This window comes from Pseudorasbora parva, chromosome 23 (genome assembly GCF_024679245.1).
Source record: "Pseudorasbora parva isolate DD20220531a chromosome 23, ASM2467924v1, whole genome shotgun sequence".
NCBI lineage: Eukaryota > Metazoa > Chordata > Actinopteri > Cypriniformes > Gobionidae > Pseudorasbora > Pseudorasbora parva.
In genome coordinates this window covers 18,072,204-18,096,213 of record NC_090194.1, presented here as the reverse complement: position 1 = coordinate 18,096,213, position 24,010 = coordinate 18,072,204, and the positions used below count along the sequence as shown (strand labels likewise).

The 24,010-nt window shown below is 37.1% G+C and overlaps 1 protein-coding gene across 2 annotated transcripts in view; it reads right to left on the bottom strand.

Moving 5' to 3' along the window:
• il11ra (interleukin 11 receptor subunit alpha) overlaps positions 1-22,624 on the bottom strand; it is a 60,074-nt gene extending 37,450 nt beyond the window's left edge. The window contains exon 1 of one of the 2 annotated variants that reach the window (XM_067432468.1): positions 22,493-22,624. The gene's annotated coding sequence lies outside the window, so the exon portion shown is untranslated. Of the gene's footprint in view, positions 1-9,885; positions 9,905-22,492 lie in introns of those variants that run through there. The other variant, XM_067432467.1, reaches the window with a different exon arrangement.
• Between the last annotated feature and the right edge of the window lie 1,386 nt (positions 22,625-24,010).

Sequence of the window (24,010 nt, the reverse complement as noted above, 5' to 3'; positions counted from 1 at the left end):
ATGAGAAAGACAGATTCTGGAGCGAGTTGATTAGTGGAGGAAGTGATGCAGACTGTTCCCAGAGGTGAGAGGGTAGTGATAGGGGCAGATTTGAATGGACATGTTGGGGAAGAGAATAGTGGGGATGAGAAAGTGGTGGGCAGGTTTGATCTTCAGGAAAGGAACCCAGAAGGACAGAGGTTGGTAGACTTTGCTAAAAGTATGGAGATGGCTGTGGTGAACACATACTTTCAGAAGAGGCAGGAACACAGGGTGACATATAAGAGTGGTGGCAGGAGCACACAAGTGGACAATATCTTATGTAGACGCTGTAATCAGATGGATATTAGCGATTGTAAAGTAGTGGTAGGTGGGAGTGTAGCTAGACAACATAGGATGGTGGTGTGTACGATGACTCTGTTGGTGAGGAATATGAAGAAAGTAAAGGCAGAGCAGAAGACAAAGTGGTGGAAGTTGGAAAAGGAAGAGTGCTGTGTGGTTTTCAGGGAGGAGTTGAGACAAGCTTTAGGTGGTCAAGAAGGGCTTCCAGATGACTGGACTACTACAGCCAAATTGATCAGGGAGACAGGTAGAAAGGTGCTAGGTGTGTCAACTGGAAGGAGGAAAGAAGACAAGGAGACTTGGTGGTGGAATGAGGAAGTCCAGGAGAGTATCCAGAGGAAGAGGTTAGCTAGGAAGAAGTGGGACAGTGAGAGGATGGAGGAAAGTAGACAGGAATATAGGTTGATGCAGCGTGAGGTTAAGATAGAGGTGCCAAAAGGCCAAACAGAAAGCGTATGAGGACGTTATATGTGTATATGAGGATGTATTCAATGTTATATAGTAAGGAAGGGGAGAGGGATGTGTATCAGTTGGCGAGGCAGAGGGATAGAGATGGAAAGGATGTGCAGCAGGTTAGAGTGATTAAAGATAGAGATGGAAATGTTTTGACATGTGAGAGGAGGGTGAGGGAAAGATGGAAGGAGTACTTTGAGGAACTGATGAATGAGGAAAACAACAGGAAGAGAAGAGTTGTAGAGGCAAATATTGTTGACCAGGAAGTAGAAAGTATTAGCAAGGGTGAAGTTAGGCGAGCTTTGAAGAGGATGAAGAGAGGTCCAGATGACAAACCAGTGGAGATATGAAAGTGTCTAGGAGAGATGGCAGTAGAGTTTTTAACTAGGTTGTTCAACAAGGTTTTAGAGAGTGAGAGGATGCCTGAGGAATGGAGAAGTGTTGTGATGCTGATTTTTAAGAACAAGGGAGATGTGCAAAGTTGTGGAAACTACAGAGGTATTTAGCTGATGAGCCCTCACAATGAAGTTGTGGGAAAGAGTAGTGGAAGCAAGGCTAAGGGGAAAAGTGGACATTTGTGAGCAGCAGTATGGTTTCATGCCAAGAAAGAGCACTACCGATACATTATTTGCTTTGAGAATGTTAATGGAGAAGTAAAGAGCTGCATTGTGTCTTTGTAGATTTAGAGAAAGCATATGACAGAGTGCCAAGAGAGGAGCCGTGGTATTGTATGAGGAGATCTGGAGTGGCCGAGAAGTACGTTAAGAGTGCTACAGGATATGTATGAGAGCAGTAGGTCAGTGGTAAGGTGTGCCGTATGTGAGACAGAGGACTTCACGGTGAAGGTGGGACTGCATAAAGGATCGGCTCTGAGCCCCTTCTTGTTTGCTGTGGTGATGGACAGGCTGACAGATGAGGTCAGACAGGAATCTCAATGGACTATGATGTTTGCGGATGACATTGTGATCAGTAGTGAGAGCAGGGAGCAGGTGGAGGAAAGTGGAGGAATGAAGGTTAGTCGCAGCAAGACAGAATACATGTGTGTGAATGAGAGAGAACCAAGTGGAACAGTGAGGTTACAGAGAGAAGAGGTAAAGAAAGTGCGGTATTTTAAGTACTTAGGGTCAACAGTCCAGAGAAATGGGGAGTGAAGAAAAGAGGTGAAGAAGCGTGTGCAGGCAGGTTGGAATGGGTGGAGAAAAGTGTCAGGTCTGTTGTGTGATAAAAGTGTACTAGCAAGAATGAAAGCAAAAGGACAGTAGTGAGACCAGCAATGTTGTATGGTTTGGAGACAGTTGCACTGAGGAAAAGACAGGAGGAAGAGCTAGAGGTAGCAGAGCTGAAGATGTTGAGGTTCTCTTTGAAAGTGATGAGGATGGATAGGATCAGGAATGAGTACATCAGAGGGACAGCACATGCGAGATGTTTTGGAGACAAAGTTAGAGAGGCCAGGTTGAGATGGTTTGGACATGTTCAGAGGAGGGAGAGTGAATATATCAGTAAAAGGATGCTGAGGTTAGAGCTGTCAGGCAGGAGATCAAGAGGAAGACCAAAGAGGAGGTTTATGGATGTAGTGAAGGAGGACATGAAGGTAGTCGGTCTGAGAGAAGAGGATATAGAGGATAGGAATGGATGGAGGCAGATGATTCGCTGTGGCGACCCCTGAATGGAACAGCCGAAAGAAAAAGAAAATCTAGCAATGAGGTTGTGAATTGCAACCACCCACTGCTCACCCCTCCCTTTTGAAGCACATAGAGAAGTTCCAGTGGCCGACACAGGACAAAGATGTGGCATTTGAGACAGCAGAGAGTAGCGAGTGCTCTGTAGATACGATTGTCCATTTAGGGTTACTGTAGAAACATGATGGTGCAAAATGGCGACTTCACTGTAATGGGACCGACGGTGTATGGAGATAGAAATGGCTCATTATAAGGTAATAAAAACATAACGATTCATTAAGTAAGGTCTGTATACACCACTGAAAACATAGTAATGTTATATTGGAGTAATCTTTGATGACCAGCTGTCCTTCAAAGACCGCATCTCGAAGACGGCTCGGTCATGCAGGTTTGCATTGCACAATATCAGGAAAATCAGACCGTTCCTTACGGAGCATGCAACACAGCTTCTTGTCCAAGCCCTGGTCATTTCTAGACTTGACTATTGCAATGCGCTTCTGGCTGGACTTCCATCTTGTGCAATCAAACCGCTGCAAATGATCCAGAACGCTGCAGCACGTCTTGTATTCAATGAGCCCAAAAGGGCTCATGTCACACCTCTATTCATCTCTCTGCATTGGCTACTACTCGCTGCCCGGTCAAATTCAAAGCCCTGACTCTTGCTTATGGATCTTCCACAAGCGCAGCACCCGCATACTTCGACGCACTCCTACGAGTCTACACCCCCACCAGAAGCCTTCGCTCAGCTAATGAGCGAAGGCTTGTGGTACCATCACAGAGAGGCATGAAATCCCTCTCTCGAACTTTTTCTTTCATTGTTCCGGGTTGGTGGAACGATCTTCCATCCTCCATACGCACAACAGAATCACTCACTTCGTTCAAAAGACAGGTAAAAACTCATCTCTTCCATGAGCACTTAATCTTACATTAAAAAAATAAATTAAAAAAAATAAAAAAAAATAAAAAAAAATTATTTCCCCCTCTATTTCTCCTTTCTTCTTTCCTTTTCTGGTTTTTGCTACTCTGAGCAGTGTACAAATCTTAGTATTTAGGGCACTTTTTGTGTTTCGTTGCCTCTTCTTGACGGATCGCTTCCTGTTCTCCTGAGTTGTAAGTCGCTTTGGATAAAAGCGTCTGCTAAATGCATAAATGTAAATGTAAATGTAAATGTAAATATTGCATTTATGTCTATAGATCATCATAAATATTACACACTGACTGCACCTTTAAGGCATAGTGTTTTATGGTATTCACAATAGGGGTTGAAAGAATACCATTTTTTTTTTAAAGTTGACATTTATGTGATGAAATTCAAGTCGATGTTGACTAGTCACTGATGATTGTCATTAATGAACAAATAAGCCTGAACCTTGAGCTGAGACACAAACACGGGTCTTCTTGTGCACAGGACAGCTATGGCATTTGACACAGCACTGCCCATAAGGTTATTGGTCCTACATAACAGCTTTTGTATCAGTTTTTGTCATTTGGTCGTTATATTTCTCACAGATTTCTGCTGGTTCTGAATAAGAAACAGATAAGTAGCACAATAAAGATTACATGTATATGAAAGCATTATTGAGTAACTGAGTGTGAGTTACTTCTAGCTGGCAGCGTCTCTATAATAATAGTGAAGCTGTGAGTTTTAGTTATCAAGAAATATATGCTAGAACTTTTCAGTTTCTAAGCTATTTTATTGATAAATCACAGAACTGTGTTGATACATTTCTGCGCTACTGAATGGTTTTGTGTGAGGCGCGCGATCTCCGCGTGATGCGCGATTGGCTATGTGTGTGCGTTAGCAGCACGCATTAGTTTAGCGCAATGGAAATTGTTTATCCTGTTGCGCACTAGACCAGCGACTAGTCGGTGCAACCTTGCAGCTTACAGCGTCAGCTTACAGCGTCATGACAGAGCATTAAGGTCGACTAGTCCATCAGTCGACTAGTCAGTGCAACCCCTAATTCACAATACAATCCTTGTTATTATTATTAATTGATGTAAACACCAGTTTGTCATTAGCATAAAAAACAGCTTCACATTATACAACTCGAGTTAATAGCAAAATACTTGCTGCGGCAAGTTGTAAAGTAGCTCAACCACTTTAGTGAATACCTTTACTAAAGCTCAATTAGATTTTCAAATTATTATTATTATTATATACACTCACCTAATGGATTATTAGGAACACCATACTAATACTGCGTTTGACCCCCTTTCGCCTTCAGAACTGCCTTAATTCTATGTAGCATAAATTCAACAAGGTGCTGAAAGCATTTTTTAGAAATGTTGGCCCATATTGATAGGATAGCATCTTGCAGTTGATGGAGATTTGAGGGATGCACATCCAGGGCACGAAGCTCCCGTTCCACCACATCCCAAAGATGCTCTATTTGGGTTGAGATCTGGTCACTGTGGGGGCCATTTTAGTACATTGAACTCATTGTCATGTTCAAGAAACCAATTTGAAATGTATGCAGTCCTTGCAACTGCGTCACTTTGAAGAAGCTAGACAGCTAGCTAACAAATACACATGAAGCAGTTTATCCTTTTCAGAATGTTTACTTATGTGATCCTTTTTCTTTTGTAAAACTGAAATACAATAAACAAGAAATTAAATTACAACGTGTACATTAATAAGTTGGATATAATATAAACGTGTGCGCTACAATCTGCACGTGCGTACCGTTATACATATGCGTACATGTAATAGAAAACTTCCCGACATTTTCATATTGATCACAAACTTATTTTCAATAGGAAATATTAGCTATGTACCTACATAACACTTTAAAAGATCTTAACAAATAGCAAATAAACTTACAGGCATATCTTTCTCCAAGGTGAAGACTGTTATGCTGTATTGAAATCGCTGCTGCAAGTTGAACCGCTGCCGAACCACTAAATCAACACTGCGACTGCGTATGTGCAGAAAATAACAAACTGCAACATCGAAAATGTCCACTAGGTGGAGCTCATACACCATGACCAGATAATAGGCAGAACAAAATGATTTGAGCTTTGTGACATGGTGCATTATCCTGCTGAAAGTAGCCATCAAAGGATGGGTACATGGTGGTCACAAAGGTATTGACATGGTCAGAAACAATGCTCAGTTAGGACATGGTATTTAAACGATGCCGAATTGGCACTAAGGGGCCTTAAGTGTGCCAAGAAAACATTCCCCACACCATTACACCACCACCACCAGCCTGCACAGTGGTAACAAGGCATGATGGATCCATGCTCTCATTCTGTTTACGCCAAATTCAGACTCTACCATCAGAATCTCTCAACAAAAATTTATACTCATCAGACCAGGCAACATTTTTCCAGTATTCAACTGTCCAATTTTGGTGAGCTTGTGCAAATTGTAGCCTCTTTTTCTTATTTGTAGTGGAGATGAGTGGTACCCGGTGGGGTCTTCTGCTGTTGTAGCCCATCCGCCACAAGGTTGTGCGTTTTGTGGCTTCACAATATTTAGTGAAAATCCCAGTAACTGAGCAGATTGTGAAATACTCAGACTGGACCGTCTGGCACCAACAACCATGCCAAGCTCAAAATTGCTTAAATCACCTTTCTTTCCCATTCTGACATTCAGTTTAGAGTTCAGGAGATTGTCTTGACCAGAACCACACCCCTAAATGCATTGAAGCAACTGCCATGTGATTGGTTGATTAGATAATTGCATTAATGAGAAATTGAACAGGTTTCCTAATAATCCATTAGGTGAGTGTATATGTGGTATATATTAAAAAAACATTATAGCAACATATTTGCTAATATATGTCCATGGTTGAACAGAATATCATCACACCCCCAACAATAGCATAGTTTATAAAACGATTAAGTCCTGTTCATTAGAACGTTTTTTATTTTATTTTTTTCAAATACCTCCCTTAAAGGGCAAATGATGTCCTTAGTACTTAGTCAGTAATTGTTTTACAGAAAGGACAATGGACTAGAAGGGGGGGGGGAAAGAGAGGCGAATGAGGACCTTGGGGACACAAGTTGCCTCAAAGTAGGAAAGACAGCCAAGAAAGTCCGAAGGAATGCACAAGTCTCGCCAACTTTTTATGTTTCTTTCCATTGAATTCCAGCTCTTTCTCCGTGGGGTTGCTACGCCTGCCAAAAGTAAGGCCAACTCTCAAAATCCTGTGATAACAAGAGATAAGACTCTTATGAAAGACTTTTCTGATATAATATCATTTTCAATGTCAGCTGAGGCACTGCAACAATTATATCTCCTTCACAGGCGTGTCACCCATTGCCAATGTTTGTATATGGAAAATTGAAAAGGCATTGTTGATAAAAGGCATAGAAGTAAAGACATCCTGGGGCCTTGTGTGAGGTTTTGCTCAAATAAAGAAAAATGCCTTTTTGAAATGCCTCCAAGTACACTTCATGGTAAGCAAACACTTTGTAGCGTCTTCTATGTGGACATCTAGGAAACAAGTTCACTCATTTCAGAAGTTGTTTGCCTTTCTTTCCAGAACTAATTGTTAGCACCCTTGCAGTGCAGTGCAGTGCAAGTCTAAGCACAGATCACAGAAATGACTCATGAAGTAACACGCCGTCTTTTTACAAAGGAAAATGCAGATAGAACGACTGAAAATAGACAGTGTTCCCTCTTTGGCACATTCCAACTCATCCAACACGCCTGAATGGAAAACAGACGACCTGACAAATGGAACGGCTCACGTGAGGAATGTGATGCGCATTTGCCCTGGTTTTCATGCATTCTTCTCTGACAGTTGTTTCCTGCCCCACATGTAGATGGTGAGCGTTTCAGACAAAAAAATAATCGGTGCAAGTGACATTTCTCTAGATTATCACCTTTGCAAAGGGCAGCGGTTGAGAACAATAACCATGTGAGTGCTGATGTTGCACTGAACAAAACTGGCATTTACATTAATCTCCTGTGTGTAATGAGCCTAGTCAACAGGAAAATAAAACGTGTTTGACTTTTGCCAGCGCCTACTTTTGGCAACTGCTTGATGGAAGCTGACAATATCATAACAGGTTTGTTCACCCAAAAATGAAAATTCTGTCAATAATTACTTACCCTAATGTTGGTCGACACTCCCGTATGACCTCCGTTCATCATCATAACACAAATTAAGATATTTTTGTTAAAATCCGATGGCTCAGAAAGGCTTTCATTGACACCAATGTCATTTCCTCTCTCAAGATTCATAAAAGGCACTAAAGTAACGACTTATATAGTGATGGGCCGATTTCAAAATAAAGTTTTGAACATTATGAATCAGTGTATCGATTCATGATTTGGATCTCCAATGTCACGTGATTTCAGCAGTGATTTGACACACGATCCGAATCATGAATCAATGCGCTGATTCATAACCGTTCTACACTTTGTTTTGAAATCGGCCCATCACTATATAAGTCGTTATTTAGTTTTTGTGCACAAAAACTATTCTCGTTGCTTCATAGAATTATTGTAGAATGAGAGAATTTTAATTTTTGGGTGAACTAACCCTTTAATTACTCACCCACATGTTGTTCCCAACCTGTACGAATGTCACTCTTCTTCAAAACACAAATTAAAATAATTTTGATGAAATCCAAAAACTCTCTTACCCATCCATTGACAGCAATTTAATTAACACTTTCAAGGCCCAGAAAGGTAGTAAAGACATCGATAAAATAGTCCATGTGACTCCAGTGGTTCTACTTTATGAAGTGTCTAGAATACTTTTTATGCGCGAAAAAACTCCTCTGTGTTAGCCTCCTATGCTGTTAAAGTCCTGCTCTGTCGAGTTACATCAGAGCTACGTCAGATCTCCGGCTTACCATTGGCCCAAGCCGTTCACATGACCACCACAAGAGATGTGTGTGATGCTGACGCAGTAGCTGACTAACGTAAACAGCATAGGAGACTGGCACAGATAAGAAATTGTTGAATAAAGTCATTATTTTTGTCTGTTTATTTGCATTCAAAAAGTATTCTCATAGCTTCATAAAATTAAAGATAAACCACTGGAGTCACATGGACTTTTTTAACAAAGTTTTTACTACCGTTCTGGACCTTGAAAGTGTTAATTATATTGCTGTCTACGGAGGGGTCAGAGAGCTCTTGGATTACATCAAAAATATATTCTGTTCTGAAGATGAATAAAGATCTGATAGGGTTGGAACGACATGAGGGTACATGCGTAATTAATAACAGATTTTTCCTTTTTTAGTGAAATAACCTGATACAGTGAACTTTAATGCTTTCTGCATATAAAAATACAAATCAATGATTAGCCCTAATTAGTATTACAACTGCAAAACTGACATTTATAACATAAAATACTGTCAGACTTTTTGACTGGAATCACATTTTAATAATACAGGGTGATACTGTAAGACTGATTCATACTGACAAAAAACCTTATTACAAGAAAACAGTATTTGCATTAACTTTTATTATTCTTTAAAAAAAAAAAAAAAAAAAAAAAAGTAAGCAAAACTGCTTTAGTGCTAATCTCCTAATACCTTTGTGGACCAAATCACAGTCATGCGGTGAGAGCAACAAATGCAGGTGGTGCAACTCCCTTGCAGAACTTTATTTAGAAAAAGAAATTACATCATATGGCTGCCATTAAGGCTGTATGTGAAGGTAAATACGTCTCTTAAGATATCAGATAATTTTACCTTTTTTATAACTAGGCAATGTGGTAACACTTAGGGTCAAATTCTCGCTATTAACTATTTGCTTATTAGCAAGCATATACGGATATTGGCAATTTATAAGTACTTAAAAAGCAAGTATTAATGCCTTATTCTTCATTATCATATTCTACATCCTTAATCCTATACAATACCTAAACTAAAACGCTACAAAAATGGCAGAAACTATTACTGAGTAGTGAATTAGGAGTTTATTGAGGCAAAAGTTGTAGTTAATAGTGAATATGTGTTCCACATACTAAAGTGTTACCAGCAATATAAGTTCAGACTGTAAAATGTAATGTGGTGTGACTCCACAAAACCTTAGAGTAAGGAAAATATGTGTTTACTTCATGCTTGACACAGGGCATTAAATTTAAACTTTTCTTGAAAAACAGATTTTTAAAACTATGCAAATCTAGCATGATTATATTTCTAAGCTTGGAACATGTGTTTTATATTAGATTTTCGCTTAGTTCTTATGATCCGTATTCCAAGTTGCTATCCAACCAGCAAAAGTATACATTTACTAAAGCACATATTAATGCCTTCTTCTGCATTACCATATTATACATCCCTTAATCCTACCCAATACCCAAACTTAACAACTACCTTACTGAGTTAGGAGTTTATTGTGGCAAAAGCCATTGTTAATAGTGAATTTGTGTTCCCCAATCTAAAGTGGGACCAGAACACTATATTAGCTGGGGATTAATAATATATTTTCCTATTATATTATTATTAAAAAACAACCTACCTCATACTTAAATGACTTTAGGTGGCTCTTGAGGCTTACTGCTGTAATCTTTTTGTCGTCACTTGTGAACAGCTAAACAACATAAACATATTGTCAATGCATCATCTTGGCAATGCTTAGCTACTTGAAATATAACCGAAAAAGATAAAAGAAGCCCAAGAAAATAAATCCATGAAATATAGAAAAACAAACATTTCTTTAATGTTTTGTTAATGTAGTTTTACCACACCCTTCTTGAAAAGCCATTCAGCTCAATTTTGAAAGAAAGAAAAAAAGTGTCTGATTTCCTACTCGTGTCCTCGTAAGTCTGAGATGATTGGATGCGATTTCCCAGAGTTGCCTGCGGTGCAGGGCCACTGCAGGTCTTCGGAAAAAGAAAGAGCGTTTCAAGCACATCTCCGCAACAAGAGATGAGTTTCAAGGGATTCAAGAAAAATAAAGCTGCAAGTAATCTTCCCTGTTGTTTGAATGGGCAGAGTTTGCTAAACAGTCCAGGATGTGGATACACAGGGGACATGGGCTTGTGTTCTCTCTTCGTAACTTAAATATAGACCACCCAGGGCCCTTCAGATAAAGGTGTGGTTTACAGATAATTGACTGGCAGTACTTGCGGAATATGAGCCCAAATATACAAAATTAGTCTAGAGAAGAATGGTGATAGATCCAGGTCTACCGAGAGGTAGGTTGCCTATTTCAGGAAGAATGAGTTGGGATGTTTTTTTTTTTAAATCTGAAGATATGGACTTTGTCCAGGCTTTAAAACACTAGGTACGAAAGACATCTTGAAGCCTAGTTGGGCAACAACTGGTAGTTTTTGGTCTTACAGAGATATTGGAATTTTTGTTTCCATGAGAACAACACTGAAATGGTTTTGTGTGCACTGCCAGCTTTTTTTAAGGCAAATAAGACTTAATGACTTGAACTTCTTCAGGATATGGTCCTGGAACACAACCTGATATAATTTTGAATATCACAAATCATCCTATCAATGTTCTTTCCAAATTCATTTTATATTGTCAGTGTCGGGCAGAAACCTTATTCTCCATTAGGCATGTGCCGACATCAATTTCTCATGTTGCGTTTAATTGCTGAAGCGTTTATCACAGTATACGATAGTGTCACGATATTGAAATAAGTTGCAAAAAAAGTGTTGTCATAGCATAACAGCTTTAAGAACTATTTTTGTAATAACAAAAATAACTTAATGTTAAAAATACAATAATACAATGCCCCAAAAATATATACAGCTCTGGAAAAAATTAAGAGACCACTTAACATTGCGAAATCAATGAGAAATCAATGTTAAGTGGTCTCTTGATTTTTTTCAGAGCTGTAAAAGTCTCTGTGTTAGCTGTGTTCCAAACAGATTAAAGTGCAAAAGAATTAGGCTTTAAACAACAACAGGTAACAAATTACAATAAGGTCTCATTATTTAACGCATTAACTAAGATTGAGCAATAGTTACATTTGTTGCAGAAAGTATAATGTTTTTGGTAATGTAAGTTAAGAAATACTGATCATTGTTAGTTTTATCTTAGGTCCATTAAAAAAGTTATTTTGATTTTAATGTTATTAAACAGTAACTAAGAAATTAACATTACTTAGAATAATTAATTCTTTATAAGTATTTTTCATTGTCAGTTTGGTAATAATGAATTAACATGTTAACTAATGAAGTCGTATGTCTCAAAGTTTTACTGAACAATAACAAATTAACAAAAAAATTCTAATCATTAGGGCATGTTGTAGTCCAGATTAAAACATAAAAATGTTTAAGTTTGACAATAAATAGCCTATTAAGTCTTTAAGTATTAAGTATTTGGTGCTGTGATGAACAACATTGAGATTACAAAAAACAAATGGCTGTTCTTTACTATAGCCACAAAAAACAAAACTTCACTAGCACGGTTGCTTTTGTTTGCAGGGTTTCCGGGGTAACTGCAGCATTCTGCAGTCAGCGCCCTCTCCTGTCACTGAGCGGCGCATCATTAGTGCGTCTCCTTCACTCGTTCATGTGCTTCTCATTGACATCTGAGCGTGTCCCTTTGACGCAGAATACAACAGGGTTGAGCATTTATACGGTTGATGGGCAAAGTATTCTTGAGAGCATTATAAAAAATTTATTAATTGTTAATAAATTATTATTTACAATATTTTGAAGTGCCCACGATAACAATATCGTGCATATTCATTATCATGATATATCGCATTACTGATATATTTCTCCATATTTCGTCATTTTCATTTGTTTTCATAAATCATTACTATTGGTCAGCCTTTATGTATTTCTGTAAGTTTTGTAAAAACTTAACCAGTGCAAATTATTAAAAAGAGCTCCATTGGATCCGTTTAGACGATCTCTGCTAATGTGCGGTGGAGGGGTAAATAAAGTGGTTCTTTGAATAAGTACAGTGTTTTCTTTACTCAAGAAACACTATAAATATATAAAGACTAATGTTTTATGTATTTGAGGAATGGAGAAGAGTGTCATAGCCAATACTATTTTAAATAGCTTGTGTGCAGCACTTGCCTTTAATAACATGAGATTTTGACCAAATTATAGATGAAGAAAATCTTGATTTACAAAAAAAAAATATTTACAGCATATAGTAGGCATGTGCCTGTATCACATTTTTATGTTGCGATTAATTGCTGAAGCTGTTATCTCGGTATACGGTAGTATCACAATATTAAAATAAGTTACAAGACAAATGTTGTCATACTATAACAGGTTTAATAACTTTCTTAAAACAAAAAAAACCTGAACATTTAAATGCAATGAAGCAATACACACAAATGTTAAGCAAATATTTAAAACAGATTAAAGTGCAAAATAATTATAAAGAACAATAGATAACACTTTACAATAATTTCTTACTAGTTAATAGCTAAAACATCGACATTCGACAATATGCAGGATAGATTATTAAACACTCGTGGACTATCCAGAGATTATCATCTGTACAAACAACTTCAATGTCATCGTATTATAGGTTATAGGAACTGTTCATCTTAAAATAGAAATTGTGTTCTTATTTAATCTCTTTCATGTAATTCCAAACCTTTATAAATGTATTTACTCCATGGGACATAAAGGGTTAATTTTTGAAGAATATGAATGAGGACTGGGGCTGTCCTGAAAAAAGTTTTTTTATTTGTGAACAAATTGTACTTTGATCTTTTCATTGAGTCTGTTAGCCTACAGTCTGAATGATTGATTTCTGAATTGGGTTGACTCAGTGACTCAGGTCACATGGATACAAGTCAAATGGAATACTTTTATGATGGGCCTACTTTTATTGTGCTTTTGCACTTTTTCTAAAGCCTGAAAGCTCTGGTCTCCATTCATCATAATTGTGTGGAAAACAATGACCAGTACTTAACTCAAAGTCTTCCTTTTTCTGTTCTAAGGAAGAAAACGTTTAGCTCAAGAGCAAATTGCTGCCAAACAATGTCCACTGGATAAAATCCACAGCTGCAGATAAAACATTAAAAAGAAAAAAAGTGATCCACATTGTCAAAAGATGTCAACCTTTCTTGCAAGGCTCCAGTGTCTCTAAGGAAGTGTAGAAGTAAAATGTAACCTGGGTAATGACACAGAAAGCAAATAAACAAGTGAGCCAATGCATATTTCAAGCTGCCCACCCAAAGCCTCTCTTTGATACCCTTCTTCATGGGGCAAGCTGATGATCTAATAAGTCAAAGAACTAAAACAGCATCTGTTTATGGACTTCTTACAGTCAATGTTTGTGCAGTTTGACAGATACAGCTAAAAGTCTTTGCAAAAGGGGCAAATTACGAGCATTTGAGCTTTGAAAGCAGGCATCAGTTTGACGTGAAACGGGGATAAGGCCGCGGAGCAGCACTTTGCACAAGAGCTATCATAGCCACTCAAAGCTGGAATTTCCTCAGGCACGGGCCAGAATAAGATGGCTACCAGATGCCAGCTATTCACTAAGCTTTTGGCTGGTTTCCCAGGAGAATTGCAGCCTCAGCCAGTTCTGCTCGAAGTAGACTGTGCGTGAACACTTACCCTCATTTTACTCAACACAGGATTAAACAGTAAAGGACAAAAGCATCCTCGACTGATTGATTGCCTTGTCCTGTGGTTCCAAACATGGCCTGAAGACTTGATTACAACTTAGTATGGCACAAACTTTCTCTTGGAAGCAGCACCTTTCATGGAAGTTGCACTCTGGAGCCTTCTCAGTTTATGACACCAGTCATTTACCTCGAACAAGAGGTTTCCGTACACCGCAGCTGTGAGTCACCGTTGAAGCCAAACTTGGAAGCGTTCGTTGACCCAACAACCTCTGCACCATGTGGAAGCCACTACCTGCTCTTCGAAAGCAGACGTCGCTGCGCTCAAGGAATTAGAAGATCTCTTCGAAGAAGGACCTCATCGACAATGACAGCTCAACACCAGCCTCGACTGCTTGGCATTTAAAATGGCGCCAACAGTCCCGCTGCATGTAATTATGGAGGCCGTGCGGGCCAAAGCTCACTTCGACAAGCTACCACATCACGAACGGCACAAAACTCCACAAAGCCAACATGTCATTTCAGAAAACGAGCGAAAACAAATAAATGTCAGACGACACAAACACTCAGACCAGCAGCTGGAAGAGCCTGTTTCTTGAGTGTGTATCTGGCATGAGGAATATGGCATTGGATCGGCAGAATCTCTTTATGTTCAATCAATGCCAAGTGAGTCATGGGGAGTATAAACCCCAGGAGGGCATTGTGAAGTGCTCTGAATGTCTTCTTGAACGTTCTCCAGCGTTGTTTATCAAGTCCCAGGCTGGTTGAAGGTTGACACAACTCCCTGAGGAGGTGATACTGTTTGACCTGCTGCATGTGATAGGGGCTGAATATAGAAAAGGTCTGAAGATTATCCATTAGTTAAAGGTTTGCTTAGCATCAAACAGCATGACAGATACAGTATCCGACTTTGCCTGCAGGTATAAGCATTTGTATATGGTTCCCAAACAGAGGAGAGTTCTCTCCAGAAGATAAAGTACTTTCTTTGTGCCTATGACTCACACCTGCTGGGAAACGACACACACATATTATGTTACCACTGTTCCAACATGCTTGGCTCATAGAGTGCTGGTCTCTGGCATGAGAGGAAAAAAAAATATTTAACAGCATCCAGGCACAAGCACTGCAACACAATCGAACATTCTGCAGACAGAACTTTGAATATCCTTACTGATAGAAGTCATATGTCTACCAAACATTTATTCTTGTAATGTGTACATAGTGAGGCCATTCCTCAGAAGTACAACCATTTGAAACCCCTTATTAAATCTGAGTGGCAGCAAGAGATCTTCAGAGATAAAAGGCTTTAGCTGAATCAAAGCGAGTTGCCATGACAGGCCCGAGCCGAGAGAATGCTTGCCGCCTAAAATCAAACTGACAACACTTATGAGGTAATTAGAACCCTTATGTCTCTTAAGATGATTTTAAAGAGAAAAGCATGATACTAGTTTTAAAAGATGGAATATATATCTTTTCATTTGTTGAATCTCTAGGTTTCCTAAGTTTAAGAGTTTTTTGGTCTTCCATTCTTTTCTAACCCTCTATAAAAGTATAAAGTTTAGGGCGTTTTCACACCTGGCTCGTTTGAGGCATTTGTTTCAAAACTTGGTAAGTTTTCTCCCTTAGTTTGGCCCATTTAGGCATATAAAAAAACACGTCAATCGCACTCGGATCCGCACCAAAACAATCACTTAGAGATTGCCAGAATCCGGTTTTAGGGGATAGCCAGGTATGTTTCAGTTTAGTTTGCGCCAATCCTGGGTTTCAGACAATGAAAGCCATGAAAGTGTTTGGCTTTATTTAACGCCATAATAACTATCCACGGCTAACCTGCTCCAGGACAGGTTATGTTCTGGGTTAGAGATCTCAACCCAAAATTGGTCTCAACCCAAAATTTTATCAGCTGAATAAAGTGACATTTCTGAAAGCAATAAAGTCTTGTTGTCATGTAAGGGCCCTGTTCATGTTGGACAGACATTTTAATTGCATTTTGTGTCTGTTAAGAGGCACAAAGACACCCTTTACGTTTATGCCCCCAAAGCTGCCGTTTTAGCTGAGGGGGGGCTCTGGGCATTAACTGTAGTAGCTCCGTGTTGCAAGGACCAATCCGGTTCGGGGGTTTTTTTCTATAGACTGTACTCACAAAGATACAACGATCAAGTTAAACGTAAAAATCCCCCGGAGTCCTTTAAGCACTTAGTTTAAATGAGTATAATGAGTTTTGTAAATGTCATACCATAAATATATATAAAAAATGTATTATTAGCATTGCTAAAGACTTCATTTGGACAATTTTAAAGGCGATTTTCTCAATATTTAGATTTTTTTTTTTTTTTTTGCACCCTCAGAGACCAGATTTTCAAATAGTTGTATCTCAGCCAGATATTCTATCATAGCAAGCTTGTTTATACAGCTTTAAGGTTATGTATGAATCTCAATTTCAAAACAATGACCCTTATGACTGGTGTTGTGGTCCAGGGTCACAAATGTTAATTCTCTCAATGCCGATAACACATTTTGCACTAATATTGCAAGATTGTGTTCTTTTAGTTGTCATCTTTCATAGACAGATTTTATTCTTGCTGTGCAAATTTGTTTCAATTCTTCATATTTTTCAGTCTCGTAATATTCTGCAGAAGAGATAAGTGAATCACGCGCCTTGTCTTGTGAGAAGGGATTTGCAGTTTAACTGTTCCACAGCATGTAAACTCCTAAACTCAGCATCACAGCCTGACCTGACAGAGAAGGATAATGATCAGCGTCATAGTACCTTGAAACTAATCCTGTAACCCTAAGTTTGTTCAACTGCCATCATGGTAAGGGCTCCTGAATGAGTTGATCTCAGTCTGATTGAAAACAATCTCTGGGGGCCATTCGGGTAAGGCGAGAAAGCACCAAACAAACCTTCTTAAAATGTTGTCCAATTGCTCTTATCAGTGCATTGCAAGAATGCTGTATTTAAATATAAAAAATATAAAAATATCAATTAGAGCAGGAATGACAGCTACAATCACATAAGTGTTTGTGTGTCAGCTTGAGGAGCAAAATATGACTTACATAAACACATGTTGTTACACTTTGAAATGTTGTTTTGTGAAAGTGAACCGAACCAAGAAGAAACTGCAACATTGTAGCCATTTAAGTCCCTGTTTCAGAACAATAACAGGTCTGAAAACGCTCTTAGTTTCTCTATTTCCTAAGACTTTGGCATTTGTTCATAGAAATTGAAAAATCGGAACTGACCTATATGCCAGATTTCTATATGACAAATACATCACATAAAAAACAGGGTAAATATTTACAATAAGCACTGAAAACCCTAATAAGTTGATTGAACTCAATTGATTTGAGTAAACTCGTTCCCTCAATTCAATTGAGTAATGGAGTCTCCCAAAACTTGTATATTTAAGTTCACTTAACTTGGTGTCACGTTCACTGTACTTAAATTGTTAAGTTCACCAAACTGGGTACACCAGAAGTTCAGTACACCATGCTGGGTACAACCAATCAAAACTTCCAACATGCATTGCAGCATGAATAAATTATACATCTGAATTGTGACACATTTTCTTTGATTCTTACTATTGCTCTTTTGTTCTGATGTTTTTGTAGCTTGTTTTATGTTCAGAGTTGATCTGTTCATCGAATAAAAAAAAATTTAAAAAAATATTGTCACCATTGTAGAGATTCATACACGGATTTTTGATGTCTTTGAATGTCTTACTAATGCCGTAGACTTAAACATTTTATGTACAAAAAATAAAATAATAAATTATTCAATTACCACAAGAATAAAGAATCTCATGGATAGTTTTATTAATATTTCAAAATTATTAATAACTGCTTTGACAATCAGAGCATTAGACTCTGCATTAGATCAGGGATTCTGCCAATACATTATGATGTTATCATCGTCAATGATTAAACAACATCACTTGATAATATTTTCTCTTGACTTTTTGTTCCTTCATAAATGTGTCTCACAAACACAAAACAGCCAGAGAAACATTGTATTATAATATTATACAGTCAAGGGTCAAGAGCCCAACTAAAGTAAACACTGATCTCCATCATGGTGACTTCAAACAAAACTATTATTTCCATTAAAACATAAAGTCAGTCTGGTTAGTTATAAGTTAGTTCACATATTATTATTATTATGTTTAGTAACTTACACATTTTTACTTACTGATTTTAAGATTGCACACAATGAAAAAGTCTCTATCTTAATTTGAATCAGCAACAGAAAAGGAACGCCTTTTCTAAATGTCCTCCAATCGGTGAATTAGTTCTTGTTGCCAGACAGAACTCCTTGAATGGCCAATCACATCAAAGCAAGACCAGAGTGAGCTATTTTAATTATCTATGATTTTGAGTTCATTCAACTTGAAATCTTAAGTTTATATATTTTGTAGGTTAATAAGTTATACTAACTTATATTTTTGAGTTTTTGGACTAAACTAGTAATATTTTGTCAATATTACTTGATTTTTTAAGTAAAGACAACATTAGGGTAAGTTACTGTAGACTAAAATGGACTAACAATGAGCAATATTTTGTTACGGCATTTGTTCATCTTTGTTCATTTTAGTTATTTACTCTTTCCCCGCCAAACACAGAATTTTCCGTTATTTGTGAGAAAACGCATCCAGGCCAAAAACGGAATTTTCCGTGTTTCTCTGTTTTCACTGTTAGACGCTAGGGGGCGCTATTACACATCTTCTGAATGAGTACTGACTCTCCTGATCAAAACACACGCGAGTAAGACGCAGTAAAACAAGCGATCGTATGTAATCATATGCATATGGAAATTACGTGATCATCAACCTTAAACATAAAAATCAATTTTGATATATTCCATACTAAGATATTCATAAAACAGAATATTCTATGGACTATTATATTTTGGTGAAAATGATCCAAAAAAAAAAACCTGGCGGTGGCTGGCAACTTTTTTGTTTAAATGCTGGCGGGGAAAGAGTTAAAAATGGAGTTATGTTAATCACAATGCATTAACTATTGCTAACAAATACTTTTGATTTTTAATAATGCATTCGTAAATGTTGAAATTAACATTAGATAATATTAATCAAAGCTGTAGAAGTATGATTTATTATCAACTAAAGCCTTATTGTAAAGGGTTACTAAAAAATAAATGCCAGATAGAAATTTTAGGTGATGATGATGCATATGCAAAAACCTTATATCTGATGTTACGGCATGTGGATAGTTCATTACAGAAACACTTCAATCAGGTCAAGTGTGTGTACTGAGAAAACAAAAAAAGCGAATTTGATATTCAACACGCAACAATAAATGCACTTCTTTTTTTTTGTACAACCTGCCATGTCCTGTATTACGGCAAGTGGACATCAAAGACCAGGACAAGCAGCCTCTATTTTGGTATAATTGCCGCATTTCCCAACAGTGGGGCTTTACCAGACCTCGACACTTTCAACTCATAAACAAACCCTTAATGAACTTGAACTCTTCTGCAATGACTCACCCTGCCCTCGCGTTACAGTTTCATTGAAAATGACAAAAACTAAAGCATCACGCTGCATAATTAGTCGGCCAATAACTGTCCAGAGCATACATATATATTTTGTAGGGAAACTGCTCCTGAGTAAATACATATGAAACCATTTAGGCAGCCCAAGCTAAAAGTATGAAATCCCATCTAGGGCCTCAAGCAAGTTAAATCTTGGAGCAGCCTAGAGCCAACACACCGTTGGTGTGCCAGTGAGATAGTCGACCGCGTCCCCTTCGCTGAGGCCCTTTTCCCCTGACAGAACAAAGAACACTCAAGTTTAATTTGAAATTGATTACAGCCACTCATAATGCGTGCTGAAATATGCCTTGGAAACCAGTGCGCTGAATGAGGAACAGAGCTTTGGTGAGTCGGAAAACCAGAGAGGATTCAGAACGGGATGGAGACGTGCATTCCACCGCCAAACAAACTTTGCAGGCGTATCGCTTTCCTGCATTTAGAGGGCTTTTTTCACGTTTTTTTCCTCATGTTTGCATACCGCTTTCTAGTATTTACCGTATATAAACCTTCTGGATTTTAAGAATGCACAACTGGGCATATGTTGTCTATGTAGGTTTCAGAAAAGATAATGTTCTTGCCTGGTTAAAGCAAGGCCCTGATGTGGAAAAACGAAGGTCTGTATTTAAATAGGTTTTCAAAAGTAATCGAGACAATTTGGACTGTTCAGCCGGCGCACTAGATCCAAGGTTAAAATACACAAAGAGATTCAGCACAAACGACTGGAGACACTGTTCCCAAACAAAGACCTTTCCAAAAGATTATAAGCATTAATGTCTCAATCTGTCTTATGTCTAAGATGTACAAACAATTATATTCACAGTCCACTGTAACTGCAAAGACAAGCTTATGAATTCACACTGGAGTGAAGAAGAGTAAGGCAACTGTAAATTGTAAATATCTGCTTGAGCTCATTAAACAAGGCTGTATTCTGATTGGCTGTCATTGTTTTTATCGTTCACCAACCAGAGAACAAAAGCACATTAAAAAGTGATTCCAAGGATATCTGTGCCATTATTGTTATAATTGTTGTGTGGTCTCTGCTATTCTTTTACATTTAGAACAATTTTCAAAATGTACATTTCAAAATATATCTATATAAAGATAGTTATAGTGTGAATAGAGTGGTGCAGGTGTAACGTCACTTTGTAGGCCAACCGGCAGTTAGCATCGCACTGGTTCCCTTGAGGCTTTCGGATTAAAACAAGCTCTGTAATCAACAACAGTTCATGATACTTACGCATTTTGTCCATCAAGATAATGTTCACAGATGAACACAACTTGTATGAATACTGAAGCCTAAATGCAGTCGCCAGAAGTATAAAGCTAAAGGCTATAATCGCACTCACGGTCGCTCGACTTCAACGCCACCATCGCTAAGCTTCCGACAACTCTTTCAGTTTTATCGAAAAACATTTTTCCAGAACGTTTGAGTTAACAGAGTTCATAAGAGCACAGTTATGAGCATAATAAGGCTGTTAAAGCGGACTGAGTTTACCTTTTCAGTGTAATGACGTTTAAACTCCTCGCCAGCCTCTGTAGTCACATTTAGCCACTTGTTAGCAACCGCCTTTTTCAAGACACGTAACAGTTTAAAAAAATCATGCATGGGGTAATACTGATATATTTTATGTCATAAAATAACACGTGAAAGTATCTTGAGCTTGTGTTCACCATAGACCTTATTTCAGGCGTTTAACCAAAACCCCATTCAAAAACCCTATTGACTTCAGTATGAGGGAACTGGAATTGCTAAAATGCTAACTCGCTTCATACTCGCTTCATAAAGTGATGTCATACCTGCACAGCTCTATTGGCCTTTAACACATTTAACATTATTAACTAATCATAACACTTTTTTCCATATCAAAATGTTGCTCTTGCTTTTATACAAATTCTCATATAACTTTTAAAAACGTACTTCTTAATCTTAAAATAGTCCAATTTTTAAGGATGGTTCATTTGACGCAACATATTGATATTTATTTGCTGTAACTTGCTGTTACATTTATCACAAATCTCCATTACAATTATAGAGCACTACTGTTATAAATGTAACACTGGCCTTTGAGTACTTTAAAACTGAAAGTTATGCTTTTAAGTGATTTTTAGTAATGACTATTGAGGCAAACTGCTGTTTATGCTCTCCCCTATTTAGTAATGTGACACTAATGTTATTGCTGTTGTTAATAGTTATTTCTTTCCTAAATACCTAAAAAAGACACAAAGTGTTTATATTGGTTGCATGGCCATAGATTCCCAACGCAAAGAAACTGTAAAAAATTAAGAAACTGTAAATTTTTGGAAAATGAAAATAATAACAACAAATATTTTCTGGTATTCTCATTTGGTTACGTTATTGAAGACAAAGATTACTGACATAAATAGACGTTTGATTAAATTGTAACTTTTTTGATGAAAAAAAAAGATATAAATATTTAATAAAAATAAAAATACATTTAAAAATATTTTAAAAGACTTTAAAAAGCTGAACAGAAGAAAAGCTAATGAAAAGAAACATTATCCAATAGATTTTAAGGTGCTTAAATAAATACATGTTTGATTATTTATTTATTAAATAATAATAAAAATAAAATAATATTAAAGTCATTAGTAAATTTACTGTAGAAAAACTTTTTCGTAGTACGAAATACACTGTAGATGGATGTACTCACAAATAAAGGAGATATCTGTTCCAATACTAAATACTTAAACCACAATAAATTAATCCTCACGTAGCCTACTCAACAGGTATCGAGCTGCCAGTTACTGTAGCCTAAATGCGGAGTTATTTCTGTTTTGCCAAATGTAAAGGCGTAAAACATAGTTTTTAACATAAGAAACTGATTATCTTCACTGCAGCGGACAAAATTCCAAGCGCAGCTCCCAGAGCTCCCAGTTATACGATCAGCCTGAGGTCTGCAAAACTTTGTTCTCACTTTCACCATGATGCCATTTCTAACACATCAAACACTTCCCCGAGATGTCGTTCTTAAAGTGTTTCTCGTCAATCCTTACCTTACTTTTCTTCAAACATTAAACGAGCATTTTGACGCGGTTCCTCTCCATTGCTTTGGCTGCGCTTCACCTTCGTAGTAAAGTCAGAGGATTATAACTGCGACTCCCCCTCCGCTGCTCCCATTGGAGAAGAGCTCTGTCAGTACACACATGCTCGCGCCAGGATTTCCTGTCCTGGGCGGTGTTTCCACTGGCATACTACCATTCTTTGCGTATTTTTTTATGTCTTCTGCACATTCTGTAAGGGTACACTCAGCATTAAGGTTTCATTTGTTAACACTAGTAACTAACATTAACTAACTATTGACAAATACATTTGTTAATACGTTAAAAAAGTAAGTATTAATCTTTGTTAGTGTTAGTTAATAAAAAATAAAAAACAAATCATTGTTGGTTTATGTTAGTTCACAATGCATTAAATAATAATATGATTATCTGAACACAGTAAAAGCAGTATTAGGTTTAATACTATTACTATTAAATAGTATTAGGCTTTAGTAACTAATTAAAGTTTCCACTAAGCTTACTAAAATTTTGATATCTGGTATTAGCCACCAATGCAAAATTTATTTAAAATAATGTACATAAATAAAACTTATTTTCAGTCTTATAATAGGCCTATATAGACTATTGTCCACTGTAGTTGACAGTATAGATAGTGAATCAATATAATTTCTCTTACATGTCACAGTTTTAAGTCTGGATGTCCTAAACATTAATTTGGTGATCAAATGTAGCACTCTTATGTAAATATGATAATATTTTGTAAATATCATTTAAAACAGACTGTTGATGTCATACAGTATGGTTATATGGTATTATGTTATATGATTTCTAATCAAAATATGATAATATTAATAAAATATTATATATATATATAAATAAATATGATAATATTAATAAAATATATATATATATATATATATATATATATATATATATATATATATATATATATATATATATATATATATATATATATATATATATATATATATATATATATATATATATATATATTATACACACATTGCAAATAAATTGTAAAATGGTATGTCAGTTCATTATGTCTTTCATAACATAGTGGAGAATCATACAAAAATTAAATAAATTGTCCCATTGCTTTTGCCCCTAAATGTCATTTTGTGTAATTTTATTTTCTAAATAGAGTCCTGGTGTCTACAGAGGACATTTTCCAACATATGTTTACATTTATTTTATTTTTCAAAAAGTTTATTGCTCTAAACAATTTAATGACATGGAAAAAACGACAACAACTAGTATACAGTCAAAGAAAACATTTGTTGGGGGTCTCAGGAGGATATACACCGATCAGGCATAACATTATGACTACCCTAGTCCTATGGGTGCAAAACACCTCTAAACCTTCGGGGACCAGACCCCTGAAGATGTACCAAGATGTTAGCAGCAGATCTTTTAAGTCCTGTAAGTTGCAAGGTGGGGCCTCCATGGATCGGACTTGTTTTTTCAGCACATCCCACAGATGCTGGATTGAGA